This window comes from Ranitomeya variabilis, chromosome 1 (assembly GCF_051348905.1).
Source record: "Ranitomeya variabilis isolate aRanVar5 chromosome 1, aRanVar5.hap1, whole genome shotgun sequence".
NCBI classification, from domain to species: Eukaryota; Metazoa; Chordata; class Amphibia; order Anura; family Dendrobatidae; genus Ranitomeya; species Ranitomeya variabilis.
The window spans coordinates 101,203,383-101,219,052 of record NC_135232.1 but is presented as its reverse complement, the minus strand read 5'-3'; positions in this window follow the sequence as shown (position 1 = coordinate 101,219,052).

Below are 15,670 nucleotides of genomic sequence, written 5' to 3'. Positions count from 1 at the left end.
GGGCCTCAACGACCAAAAAAAGGTCCAGGCCATTCCGACACGACCAGCGATCTCACAGCAGGGGCCTGATCGCTGGTACGTGTCACACATAGCGAGATCGCTATGGAGGTCGCTGTTGCGTCACAAAACTTGTGACTCAGCAGCGATCTCGCTAGCGATCTCGCTATGTGAGACGGGACCTTTATCGAAGGTGCAAGATCCAAGGAACAAATGGAGGAGATGATGGGCGAGCAACTGTCAGGTCAAGAAGATAATCCTCCCCTCTCTGTTCATGGTAGGTGGGAGGGGACTGAGGAAACGAGCCTCATTGTTACCCAGCCACCAACACAGCAGGGGCTTGGACTTCATGGTAGAGCCCGACATATGAGTGCCTTCTTGCTGCACTATCTGCAACATGATCCTTGTATAGTTATGATTAGGAATACTGCTGACTAGTGGGTTGTCACTCTGTTTGATCCACGTTACAAAACCAAATTTTGCCAGATATTTTCCGCTCTGGAAAGGGACCCACGAATGCTGGAGTATCGAAACACAATCTTAAGAGTGCTTTTCCCCAAGACAGCAGTGAAGCACACAGTTCGCATCACAGCTGTAGACTTCCACGTTAATTCGACAACGCCAAGGCATTAGCAGCAGCAGCAGTGGTGTAAGTGGAAGAAGCAATTTCTGTGAGTCCTTTGACACTTTTTTTTAGACCAGTTTGTGCACCAGCACAACAGAGTCCAAGTCTTTCACGTGGTGAATGAATGGAGAGGATGGTGCAGGAGTGTCTAGAACTGAATATCAATACCATCAGGGAGGGTTTGGACCCTCTCACATTTTGATCTTCTAAAATAGATGAGTGGCCTGAGCTCGCCTCACACGCCTTGGAGGTTTTATCATGCCCAGCAGCCAGCATTCTCTCATAACATGTCAGCTGGTGTCCTTACGGATAAGCCAGCTGTCTCCTGAGAGTGTAGACCGCCTAACTTTCACCAAGTTGAACAAGTCATGTATCTCCAAGGACTTTTGTACCCCATTCACTGACTGTACAGACTAGGTGATAATGCATTTTTTAGTGTGATGCATTAATGTCACGTAATTGCACTCTGTGATATCTTTTGTGTGGCTTCTGTGCCTGCTGTGGCTGCTGCTGATGTTAACACATATTTGTGAAAATGTGAACAGTCATGGTTGGTCTACATCTGCTGGGTTAGCTGTAGTGGAAGACGTGTCGGTCCCAATTATACTATTTCTATTCTTCTGACAGTTATTCCACTTCGGTAGCGTCAAGCCCTCATTTTTTAAAATGTGAAAACTCTAGGTTGGGTGTGCATCTGCTGGATTGGGGCGAAGTAGAAGACCTGTCAGTCCCTTTTATACTATCTATACTGTGGTGAAATTGATGCCACTTTGGTGGTGTCTGCCAATAATTTTTGGAAATGTGAACACTCCTGGTTGGGTCTCCTTCATGCGTGTTGCTTGTAGCAGTAGGACTCCGAGACCGTCAGGCCTCCACTTCCTTGGACTCAACTACTTGGATCGCCCCCATGGTGCCGTGGGGTACTCGGTACCGGGTCCTTCGGTTCACAGGGGGATGTCATGGTGGCTGACCCGGTCTGTGGCCCTGGGACGTCCGTGTAAAAGGGAAAGGTCTTTAAAGGGATAGATTGTATTCGTGACGCCACCTGTGGTATTCGGTCAGGGTGACCGACGCTGCTTTAAGGGGTCCGCTGGGGAGATGTTATGGCAGCTAGATGGTATACCTTCCCACAGGTGAAGTGTATCCCCAGGGCTTCCCGGTGTGTAGATGGTGGATGGTGAGAGGCGCAAAGAAGAACGAGGACACAAGGTTTCAGTCTCCTTATCTTTACTGAAGACTTCAGCATCCACAGTCCAGGGCACCAGATCATAGGGCAGGCAGAGTCAGGCCGGTTTGGAGGCAAGTCCAGAGTCCCCTTGTCCAGGTGAAAATCAGTAGCCTTCCCTTGCGCTGCTGTATTGTTGTTCCTTATTGCTTAAGGCTTCACATAAGGTCCTCACAGATGTAATGTCTTTCTCTCTGTCCCCCATATAGGATAGGACAAACCCCGTATGACTGGTGGCTTGAGGCTGTTTATAGGGACTCTAGCACGCCCCAGCCTCTGAGAGGTGCCACCGTGCCTCCTGGGTGTAGGGCGGACAGGTAACTTGCAATTAGCTGTCCTGCCGGTCTCTGGAGCAAAGCATAAAGGCCCTTACTCCCTCGGTGTTCCGGCTACCAGGCTTCTGCACCTCAGAAGAAGGCAGCCTGTGTAGGGCTGGTCCCATCCTGGTATCCTCTCATTTTCTACGACTTCCTTGCATGCTCACTGCAATACGGTTCTGCCTTCGATGTCTCTTTCTGGGAGCTGCAGCTCTGAGGGCATGCACAGCTCCATGTCCTTTCTCCTTTGTTCACTGACAGGATCCCACCCCTGTCAGGGACCAACTAACTGAGCTCAGCCAGAAACTGCCTAACTTTCCCAACAGGCGACCAGTTTTACCTATGTGGGGAGTGACCTAATAAATAGGAGCAAGAGCTCCCCCTGGTGGCCTGGAGTGTGAAATGTGTTGCATGTTTGTGATACCTGGATGCAGTTATCCTTCCTTGCCTCTGAATGTAGCATCACTCTCCACAAGAGGAAAGCAATACCACTGCGACGACCAGGACCCTGGGGCACCGCACTACCTGTGTTACTATACTTAAATTTTTCTGACAATGGTAGTCTACAAAATTGATATTTGTGCCACCTGAGTGTGGCTCAACATGAAAGCAGGTAGAGGTGTTGCATGTGATATCAGGGCTCTCAACAAAGGAGGCCTACACCGATCCCTCACCCACCTCGTCTTACTGTGACGTTCAATTGAAAGCTGTAAAGGCTGTCCCAGACCCCGATACCTCATGCCTGGCTGACTGCTGCAGTGCGATGCTATAATTTGTACTGTGGGTGAACTGAGGCCACTTTCCTGTTGTCTGTCCCTCATTTGATGTGTTTTGGCAGCATTTGGGGCCGTTATAAGGTGTTGTGCATGCATTTGTTTTTGCCTCCCATTGACTATAATGTGGTTCGGTGAATATTGCAAATTCGGCGATAGTAATCTGAAACGAACATTGAAATATTCGCTCATCTCTAGTGGTTATCCTAACTGACCTAAAACGGGAAAGGTTTATTCTGATTTCATGTCAGATATTGAGAAAAACATACATATGTGTCTTTTTATATAGTGTACGTGCACTTCTAGTTTCAACTGTATATGTAAACTTGGAGACAAAAAGACCATAAAACATGGATTCTACTGAATTCTGCTAAATCACTTCAAACTAGTTCTATTCAGCTCTCAAGGCCTTCTGCAACTTTAAAACACCACACCAAAATTTTTTTGTTATTTCACTGCTGGAGTGGTGATTTAAATGTTAGTCCCCTGCCCCCTGTCTGATACTTCCCTTCCAGTGGTTTCATACTATACAGGCCTATGGGGAGTGCATTATACTATACAGGCCTATGGGTGCATGATACCATACAGGCCTATGGGGAGTGCATTATACTAATACAGGCCTATGGGGAGTGCATTATACTATAAAGGCCTATGGGTGCATGATACCATACAGGCCTATGGGAGTGCATTATACTATACAGGCCTATGGGGAGTGCATTATACTATACAGGCCTATGGGGAGTTCATTGCACTATACAGGCCCAGGGAGAGTGCATTATACTATATAGGCCTATAGGGAGTTCATTGTACTATACAGGCCTATGGGGAATGTATTATACTATACAGGCCTATGGGGAGTGCATTATACTATACAGGCCTATGGGGAGTTAGGGGCCCACTCAGAAGCTTTGCCCCCGAACCAAAACCCTAACTACGCCTCTACCCCTTCCTGGCCCTTTTGAATCCAGTAAAATTACAAGGGATTAGCTGCCATTTTGCTGGATTTGTATGAATCAAAAAGTAAAAAATTGAAATTCCAGGAAATCTGAATTTTCTTGGTGAATTTGACTTGCTTTGAAGTGATGTGCTCATCTCTACAGCTTGGCTATTTTTTGTTCCATACCATTGCTATTTTTGTTTAGTAAAAAAGCTATTTAGGTGGAGACCTTAAAAACTAACAGCCTAAAAACTAAACCCTGTAACACTGCTGATTAATGTGCCCCGTCTCCGGTAATTCTGCATTAGATTTCTGCATGTTTTCTACTTTTACCACTAGATGTCAGTATAACATTATTAAACTCTATGAATACTCAGCTCATCTTTCAGGCCAGGGGTTCAAACTTGTGACAGACTGTCTTATAAACCATGAATGTTAATGTGAATGGAGCCTAAATGTTAATATTCTTTCCTTTTAACATGAATAGCGGACACAGACAGAAGGGGGCCCCTGTGCAAGAACATTATTTCAGTCCAATTAAACCTTCTTTAGAGGTGGTAGTGGACCTCGTACCTCTGTGGTCCATGCATGGCTGCACAGGTTGCACTAATAATATGTCTGCCCCTGCAAGGAATGGTCATTAGGTTTATTGGGGGCTGGGTAAAAATGTACGCTATGCAGTGCGTTTCTTTATTGGTAACTGCAGGAAAACAAAATTTTAGCATTTAACTCCATGTTCCTGTGAAGGCAGATCACTGTGGTCACAAGAAACTTGGGAGGACCCCCTAACCCCTTTGAAAATCCCTGACTTACCTTACCAGCCATCATATACAAAACAGCCATGCTATAAAGGAGTCTGCTATACAGTTCTATAGCCCATGACCCAATACCTCGAAACAGGTTAATTTTTATTTTTACTATTTTCTACTACTTTGACATCATTTATTTATATCTAGAAATCGACTTATATTGCTTGTAACAAAATATGTTGAACTCCAGAGCACCCAGCCATATGTAATAGAGATCACATGGACAAGTGTTATTGTGGAACAGGCATTAGTGATGAGCAGATACCAAACTAGTCTGGGGCATCGCTTAACAGGATTCTTGTTGAGAAGATTTCAGTCAACCCACCTCTTGGCATTTTTGGAAACTTTCTCCAAAAATCATGTCGTTTTGCACTTAAAGAAAAGGTAAAATAGCCGGAGTGTATTATTTAAAAGCGTCTTTTTAAATCTAAAGGAACCTGACACACAGAGCCAACATTGATTTAGGCAAGTTTCACACCTTTGACATTCCCGTTTTGACATTTCTTTTTTAGGAACAAAACTAATGTCCAAAGCCAGATCTATTACATAAGTGATGCAAACGTCCATTCTAAGAACTCAAAATGGAGTCCCTCTTTGTCAGTTATGGAACAGATCGGTTCTGCACATTAATTCTGTTTCTTCCTAATAACGTAACAGACAAATGGAGAGTCTAAGGGTACGTGTCCACGTTCAGGAGACACTGCGTGGGGCCGCAGCGTCAAACCCGCAGCGTCCAGATGTCCCAGCATAGTGGAGGGGATTTTAGGAAATCCCGTGTCCGCATCCGTCGGCCCTGTGACTCCGGACATGCTGCCCGCCTTTTAAGATCGCAGCATGTCCGTGTTCCTTGCGGCGCCGCTGCGCCGCCGCAAGGAATAACACAGGGCCCTATGCGTGGGGTGCGATGATCCCAGATGTGTGCAATGAACACATCCGGCATCATCGCGTCCCAGAAGGGGGCGGGGCTTAGCGCCGAGCGGGTTTGCCGCTGCGACGAAACCGCCGGCCATCCTGATCGTGGACACGTACCCTTAATGAAAGTGTGAATATTATCTAAGTGAGAGAGGACTAATTAAGGAATATAAGTAAGAAGTATTAGTATAAAACACAGTCAAACTGCTTCAAAAACTCCATGGAAAAGAAATGGGGATTTTGCATATGGGAAATACTTTTTAATGTACAGCAGTATTTGTGCAGAAATTATTGCAATTTTTGCTGAATTTATAAAAATACAATTTAATATTGGACTGTCCTGCTTTAATCTAACCTCAAATAATTTGCCCCATCAGTCCTGTAGAGTATCTCTAGTATCTCTAATTATTGTGATGTCATTGCATATCAGTGTATAATGTGGCTAATATTGTGTAAATCTTCCTTGTGCTGACTACACTGTTCTCATCCATCTACATTTGTACTCCACAGGACCTCTGAAGGTGTCCTATGACAGGCGTCATTAGTTAGTAGCAGATAGTTGAACCCATTCACTAGATGCGTCGTACATGTACGGCGCAAGTCGTAAGCGGGTGAGCTCGCCACATACTCGGCAGGTAAAGGCTGTGTGTTACAGCCAGGACCTGACTAACAATCGCCGGTGGGGAGGAGAGCTACCTACCATTGTCAATTTGTTAACAAAGGTCCAGTAGTGGGGGGGAGCATCATTCTAAGTGCTCCATGACATGATCGTGGGTCATCGATCGGTTTCTGCCAGCTGGGGGTCTGCTAAAGACCACAATGATTGCCTTACACAGGGTTAGGAGGGGGGTTGAGGGAAAGTAAGCAGTTGGCAAAAACAAAAGTGCAAAAATGAAAATTGGATGTTGCTGGAAGAGGCTGAACATCAAGGTAGCAAGCAAAATTTCCTGCGGATTTCCTGCGGTTTTTGTGCGGATTTCACCTGCGGTTTTACACCTGCGGATTCCTATTATGGGGCAGGTGTAAAACGCTGCAGAATCCGCACAAAGAATTGACATGCTGCAGAATAAACAACGCAGCATTTCTGCGCTGTGTTTTCCTCACCATGTGCACTGCGGATTTTGTTTTCCATAGGTTTACATGGTACTGTAAACCTGATGGAAAACTGCTGCGAATCCGCAACATGTGCACATAGCCTGAAAGTCGCCAGTTTTTGCTCTTATTTTATTCCCTTGAGAATTTCATTTTTATTAATTTATTTTTTTAAATCTGCCACATACTCCAGAGTTATGGGCCTTTTTATTGTGTGATCATTTATATGGTCATTACCAAGGGGTGTAACTTACAGGGTAATAATGAGGAGCCGCATTCAGACACACCCCAGAGGAATTCTGTGAACAACCGCCCCTTTAGAAAAAAAAATGAACGCTAAATAAAAAGACCTATATTTCTGTAACCATAAAGCAATTAAAAAAATAAAATAAAAGGAGAATACCTAGGGGAATATCAAGATAAAAATAAAAGCAAAACCGGTCACTTTTGACCTGGTGACAGGTCCTTTTTACTCTAAACATACCATATATTATAGACATTATTTCTTGTTTAAGGGTTCACTGCATTTTTACCAAACTTTTGACATGTCACGCAGACTGAAGTTTTGATCCATGGAGTAAAGGTGCTGAGACCCCATTGATTGCTAAAACAAAGGAGCAAAAGTGCTCAGCCAAGCATTGCTTTCCCTCCGACACTGCAGATAGGCTCAATAGAAGGTTTATGAGTCTCTCTTCAGTATGCCTAGAAGAATGGCGCTTGGCTGAGAACTTTTGCTCCTTCATTTTAGCAGTCAGTGGTTGCGTCAGCACCTGGAGCTCCACCGATCAAAACTTCTTAGACATGTTAAAATTTTGTAAAAGTTCTGTTACTCATCATGAAAACATCTGTAAATCTTGGTGCCAGTCTGCTCCTTCTTTCATCAGCTGTTTATGTCTTGCCCCTATTGAATGACATGCATTGGCATTCAGATGAAAGACAACCAAATGTTTATGGGACCTTCGCACCATAACACTTCTAAGCTGGCAATGAAAGAAGAGACTGACCTTCTAAGCAGTGTTCAGACTGTTTTACAGCATTTTATGTGAGCAATTGATGTGAAATAACCATGGAGTATTCCACAGATACACCGCAGCATCTGTATGAGAAATACAATCCACCGATTCCACCGCTAAACATTACCATCATAGTATAAAATGGTTCTCTGACTTGTAGACACATTAGCTGAGACTTATCTACAAGCTATTCTGGTTTCAACAATGGTCATGGTCCCAGAGAGAGGCAATGTCAGTCATTTACAATACTTCTATATCCAGATGGATGTGCTCCCCAGATGTGTGCAGAGCTTCCGCTCCAATCAGTGTCAATGGAAAACAGTAAAGGGTTCGCAGCTCAGACTCGCCATGAGGCAGAATACAATTATTCTATTAAAAACAGTTGTTTTCTATCTAAAAAGAAATCCTGTAAAACTGAAAATGGTGCACGAGCTGACGTAATTCAAGAGCCAGAATCTAGAGCTACTGACCCCAAAGTGCAATGCACAGGCCTTGGTGACCTTCCCAGATATCAAGGGTTTGACATTCATCTCTGATGATTTTGTGCTGTAGCTATCCTGATTTAAAATGTAAGGTTAAGCCTCACCTTCACATCTTTTGCTATTCTGACGCACATTTTCAATATTTCCCTAGCTTCAAGCAACCTTTCAAAAATCACAAAGTGCCAAACAATAAAGAAACAATGAAGTTGTGCATTGCTGCCCCCTTCCTTTTTTTAAAGAGATTGTCCACTACTAGGACAATCCCTACTTAAACTAAAGGTTTGATCGGGATAAAATAAAGTATATACTCACCTCCCGTGCTGGTGCTTTTCCAGAAGTATTGGCACTCACGGTCCCGGGTGTTATGACCCCAATGGCAGAGGGTCTCAGAGGTTATTACCAAGTCTGCACACACAAAAAACCAGCTCATAGGGCAGTGGTAACTAGGCTGAGCGTATAACTGATCCTAGCACAACAAATAGCAGTAGCCGGGGAACGTACCTACGTTGGTTCTAGACGTCTCGCGCCAGCCGGAGAACTAACTAACCCTAGAAGGGAAACAATAGACCTTTCTTGCCTCCAGAGAAAAGACCCCAAAAGTTGGATACAAGCCCCCAACAAATAATAACGGTGAGGTAAGAAGAAAAGACAAACGCAAGAATGAACTAGGTTTTAGCAAAGAGAGGCCCACTGACTAATAGCAGAATATAGGAAGATGACTTATACGGTCAGCAAAAACCCTATCAAAATTTCCACGCTGAATATTCAAGAACCCCCGAACCGTCTAACGGCACGGGGGGAGAATATCAGCCCCCTAGAGCTTCCAGCAGTATCAGGAATCACATTTAGTACAAGCTGGACAAAAATAAGAGCAATGCAAATAACCAAAAAATAAGGAAGCAGGACTTAGCTTATTTTGCAAAGAACCAGGACCAGCAGACAGGAGCAAACAGAAAGGAACTGATTACAACGATGCCAGGCACCAGACTGAGAATCCAGGGAGTTTAAATAGCAACACCCCTGGACTAACGAACCAGGTGGGTACCAAGCAGAGGAAAGAAAATCAAAGTGTCATGTCGCTAGTGACCACAAGAGGGAGCCAAAAAGTTCAATTCACAACAGTACCCCCCCTTAAGGAGGGGTCACCGAACCCTCACCAAGACCACCAGGGTGATCAGGATGAGCAGCGTGAAAGGCACGAACCAAATCGGCCGCATGAACATCAGAGGCGACCACCCAGGAATTATCCTCCTGACCATAGCCCTTCCACTTGACCAGATACTGAAGCCTCCGTCTGGAGAGACGAGAATCCAAGATCTTCTCCACCACGTACTCCAACTCGCCCTCAACCAACACCGGAGCAGGAGGCTCAACAGAAGGAACCACCGGCACAACGTACCGCCGCAACAAAGACCTATGGAACACGTTGTGAATGGCAAACGACACCGGAAGATCCAAGCGAAAGGACACTGGATTAAGGATTTCCAAAATCTTATAAGGACCGATGAAGCGAGGCTTCAATTTAGGAGAGGAGACCTTCATAGGAACAAACCGAGAAGACAGCCACACCAAATCCCCAACGCGAAGTCAGGGACCCACACCGCGGCGGCGGTTGGCAAAACGCTGAGCCTTCTCCTGTGACAACTTTAAGTTGTCCACCACATGATTCCAAATCCGCTGCAACCTATCCACCACAGAATCTACCCCAGGACAGTCAGAGGGCTCAACATGTCCCGAGGAAAAACGAGGATGAAAACCAGAGTTGCAGAAAAATGGCAAAACCAAAGTAGCGGAACTAGCCCGATTATTAAGGGCAAACTCAGCCAATGGCAAGAAGGTCACCCAATCATCCTGATCTGCAGAAACAAAACACCTCAAATAAGCCTCTAGAGTCTGATTTGTTCGCTCAGTTTGGCCATTAGTCTGAGGATGAAAGGCAGATGAAAACGACAAATCAATGCCCATCTTAGCACAAAAGGATCGCCAGAACCTGGAAACAAACTGGGATCCTCTGTCAGACACAATATTCTCAGGAATGCCGTGCAAACGAACCACATTCTGAAAGAATAAAGGAACCAGATCGGAAGAGGAAGGCAGCTTAGGCAAGGACACCAAATGGACCATCTTGGAAAAACGATCACATACCACCCAGATGACAGACATGCCCTGAGACACCGGAAGATCTGAAATGAAATCCATGGAAATGTGTGTCCAAGGCCTCTTCGGGACAGGCAAGGGCAAGAGCAACCCGCTGGCACGAGAACAGCAAGGCTTAGCTCGAGCACAAGTCCCACAGGACTGCACAAACGACCGCACATCCCGTGACAAGGAAGGCCACCAAAAGGACCTAGCCACCAAATCTCTGGTGCCAAAAATCCCTGGATGCCCTGCCAACACCGAGGAATGAACCTCGGAAATTACTCTGCTGGTCCATTTATCAGGAACAAACAGTCTGTCAGGTGGACAAGAGTCAGGTCTACCAGCCTGAAATCTCTGCAACACACGTCGCAAATCCGGAGAAATGGCCGACAAGATAACTCCCTCTTTAAGAATACCAGCTGGCTCTGAGACTCCAGGAGAGTCAGGCACAAAGCTCCTAGAAAGAGCATCAGCCTTCACATTCTTTGAACCCGGTAGGTACGAGACCACAAAGTCAAAACGGGAGAAAAACAATGACCAACGGGCCTGTCTAGGATTCAGGCGTTTAGCAGACTCGAGATACATCAGATTTTTGTGATCAGTCAAGACCACCACACAATGCTTAGCACCCTCGAGCCAATGACGCCACTCCTCAAATGCCCACTTCATGGCCAACAACTCCCGATTGCCAACATCATAGTTCCGCTCAGCAGGCGAAAACTTCCTAGAAAAAAAAGCACATGGTCTCATTATAGAGCAACCAGGGTCTCTCTGCAACAAAACGGCCCCTGCACCGATCTCAGAAGCATCCACTTCAACCTGAAAGGGAAGTGAGACATCAGGCTGACACAAAACAGGCGCCGAAGTAAACCGGCGCTTCAGCTCTTGGAAAGCTTCCACGGCTGCAGGAGCCCAGTTAGCAACATCAGAACCTTTCTTGGTCATATCCGTCAAAGGTTTAACAACGCTAGAAAAGTTAGCGATAAAACGACGGTAGAAGTTAGCAAAACCCAAGAACTTCTGAAGACTCTTAACTGACGTGGGTTGAGTCCAATCATGAATAGCTCGGACCTTGACTGGGTCCATCTCCACCGCAGAAGGGGAGAAAATAAAACCCAAAAAGGGAACCTTCTGCACTCCAAAGAGACACTTTGAGCCCTTGACAAACAAAGCATTCTCACGCAAAACCTGAAACACCATCCTGACCTGCTTTACATGGGAGTCCCAATCATCAGAAAAAACCAGAATATCATCCAGATAAACGATCATAAATTTATCCAGGTACTTCCGGAAAATATCATGCATAAAGGACTGAAACACTGAAGGGGCATTAGAGAGCCCAAAAGGCATCACCAAGTACTCAAAATGACCTTCGGGCGTATTAAATGCAGTTTTCCATTCATCTCCCTGCTTAATGCGCACAAGGTTGTACGCACCACGAAGATCTATCTTGGTGAACCACTTGGCACCCTTAATCCGGGCAAACAAGTCCGACAACAGAGGCAAAGGATACTGAAATTTAACAGTGATTTTATTCAGAAGCCAATAGTCTATACAAGGTCTCAAAGATCCGTCCTTCTTGGCCACAAAAAACAATCCCGCACCAAGAGGGGAAGAGGATGGACGAATATGCCCCTTCTCCAGAGACTCCTTGATATACGAACGCATTGCGGTATGCTCAGGTACAGACAGATTAAATAATCTTCCCTTAGGAAATTTACTACCCGGAATCAAATCTATAGCGCAGTCACAGTCCCTATGAGGAGGAAGAGCACTGGACCTGGACTCGCTGAATACATCCTGATAATCAGACAAATACTCAGGAACTTCCGAAGGAGTAGAGGAAGCAATAGACACCGGCGGGGAATCGCCATGAATTCCCTGACAGCCCCAACTTGACACAGACATTGCCTTCCAATCCAAAACTGGATTATGGGTCTGTAACCATGGTAGACCCAAAACGACCAAATCATGCATCTTATGCAGAACCAGAAAACGAATCACCTCCCGATGTTCAGGAGTCATGCACATGGTTACCTGTGTCCAAAACTGCGGCTTATTTTCCGCCAATGGCGTAGCATCAATACCTCTAATAGGGATAGGATTTACCAACGGCTCAAGAACAAAACCACAGCGTTTGGCTAATGAAAAATCCATAAGACTCAGGGCAGCACCTGAATCCACAAACGCCATAACAGGGTAGGAAGACAATGAGCAAATTAAGGTCACAGACAAAATAAATTTAGGTTGCAAATTACCAATGGCGACAGGACTAACCACCTTTGTTAAGCGTTTAGAGCATGCTGATATAACATGTGTAGGATCACCACAGTAAAAACACAACCCATTCTGACGTCTATGATTTTTCCGTTCATTTCTAGTCTGAATTCTACCACATTGCATTAAATCAGGTGTTTGTTCAGACAACACCACCAGAGGATTAGCGGCTTTGCGCTCCCGCAAACGCCGGTCAATTTGAATAGCCAGCGCCATGGAATCATTCAGACTTGTAGGAATGGAGAAACCCACCATCACATTCTTAATGGCTTCAGAAAGGCCATTTCTGAAATTTGCGGCCAGAGCACACTCATTCCACTGAGTAAGCACGGACCATTTCCGAAATTTTTGGCAATACACTTCAGCTTCATCCTGGCCCTGAGAGATAGCCAGCAAAGCTTTTTCTGCCTGAATTTCAAGATTGGGCTCCTCGTAAAGCAACCCGAGCGCCAGAAAAAACGCATCAATATTTGCCAATGCCGGATCTCCTGGCGCTAACGAGAAGGCCCAATCCTGAGGGTCGCCCCGCAAGAAAGAGATAACAATTTTTACTTGCTGAGCTGAGTCTCCAGACGAACGAGGTCTCAGAGATAGAAACAATTTACAATTATTCCTGAAATTCCTAAACTTAAATCGGTCTCCAGAGAACAGTTCAGGAATAGGTATTTTAGGTTCTGACATAGAACTACAAGTAACAAAATCTTGAATGCCCTGCACACGAGCAGCAAGCTGATCCACACTAGTAATCAAAGTCTGGACATTCATGTCTGCAGCAAGCTCAAGCCACTCAGATAAAGGGGAGGAAGAAAGGAAAAAAAAAAAAAAAAAACTCAGAATTTCCTTTCTTATAATCCCACTTCTGCAATGCATTAAGTATTACTTTTGGCCTGGCATACTGTTATGACCCCAATGGCAGAGGGTCTCAGAGGTTATTACCAAGTCTGCACACACAAAAAACCAGCTCATAGGGCAGTGGTAACTAGGCTGAGCGTATAACTGATCCTAGCACAACAAATAGCAGTAGCCGGGGAACGTACCTACGTTGGTTCTAGACGTCTCGCGCCAGCCGGAGAACTAACTAACCCTAGAAGGGAAACAATAGACCTTTCTTGCCTCCAGAGAAAAGACCCCAAAAGTTGGATACAAGCCCCCAACAAATAATAACGGTGAGGTAAGAAGAAAAGACAAACGCAAGAATGAACTAGGTTTTAGCAAAGAGAGGCCCACTGACTAATAGCAGAATATAGGAAGATGACTTATACGGTCAGCAAAAACCCTATCAAAATTTCCACGCTGAATATTCAAGAACCCCCGAACCGTCTAACGGCACGGGGGGAGAATATCAGCCCCCTAGAGCTTCCAGCAATATCAGGAATCACATTTAGTACAAGCTGGACAAAAATAAGAGCAATGCAAATAACCAAAAAATAAGGAAGCAGGACTTAGCTTATTTTGCAAAGAACCAGGACCAGCAGACAGGAGCAAACAGAAAGGAACTGATTACAACGATGCCAGGCACCAGACTGAGAATCCAGGGAGTTTAAATAGCAACACCCCTGGACTAACGAACCAGGTGGGTACCAAGCAGAGGAAAGAAAATCAAAGTGTCATGTCGCTAGTGACCACAAGAGGGAGCCAAAAAGTTCAATTCACAACACCCGGGGCTCTGGTGTGGTGGAATGACAAGTGACTCCGGTGTCCAATCAGTGTTGCCGTTACTGTCACCGCTTTTGAACGTTTTGAACATGAAAAGGAAGTCCGAACTGCAACTGATCGCTGTCTTCCTCTTCATGTTCAATTTGGTATGAAAGCGAGGACAGTGACGTTAATGCTGAGTGCGTGTCGGGCACCATGTGTCATTCCACCGCAAGAGAGCCCTGGGACCTTGAGTGCTGACACTGCTGGAACAGCACCGGCCTGAGACGGTCAGTGTTTTATCTGTAGTCTTTTTTATGTATGGGTAGGGGAGCAAACACATATGTCTTTAAAGGATCTACAGGAACCCATACGTATTGATGTTGCAGTTGGGCTCACATACATTGGCCCATTTATGTACTAAGTACCTTCTTTTTACTGTAAATTTTCCTATAGCAATATTGCATTTTCAATTTTCCCAAATTCCATATGTACATAATATAGCACTTAACCTACATTCTATGGCAGTAATGCAGTTCCAGTTTTCTAGATTTACCGTTCTAAACAATCCAGAGTGCAGCTTTGCATTTTCGTACAGGAACCCATACACCTGACCAACATGCTGGTTCGGGCCCAGATCCAAATTTTGCATCTTGGAGAAGCATGTACTCACGCAAATCATTCTATTGATGTTTCTGTTTACCATCCTATCATTGAATAAAATTGCCTTTTACTGCCACAGCAGTGGTTAGTGCAGCTTTCCTTGTCTTCTACAGTTTGTTGGTTATGAATTAAAGAAGCACTTCTCCTCCCATCAAAGTTTTTATTCTCTTAATATATCGCAATCGCCATATTATATAGCACTGTGTACTTACAATTGCTCATTTTGCCTTTCTACCCAGCTAATTCTTCTCTCTGAAAAAATGAGCAATGGTAAGTACACAGTACTATATAATATGTACTGCGTGATTTCCATACCCCTCGACGGGGATGCAACTCACTGCCCATCCATTGGCCCATGCTTCCTCCTGCTCCTGGCAGATCCCCAGGCACTGCTCTTAAAGAAACAGTGCGTACTGTTCTAAAGTGTCCCCAGCCAACATGTGTTACATAATTCATATGAATTGAACAGCAAGAGAAAGTGAGAGAGCAGCTGTAGCCCTGACTTCCTCTTGACGTTCGATTTGCAAGAAGGTGAGGCAAATGAAATGACACCAGTGCTGATTGAGCGCTGGGCTCGCATGTCATAACAACCACATGAGAGCCTCGTGACCACGCTAACACCACCTGTAACTGCACCGACGCGGGAGGTGAGTATAAGCTTTTTTATTTGATTGGACCAAGCATGGAATATGAGAAGGGATTGTCTAAGTAATGGACAACTTCTTTAATCTGGGTGTGGTAGTGTAGCGCCCCCACTGCCGCAGGGCCGAGGGG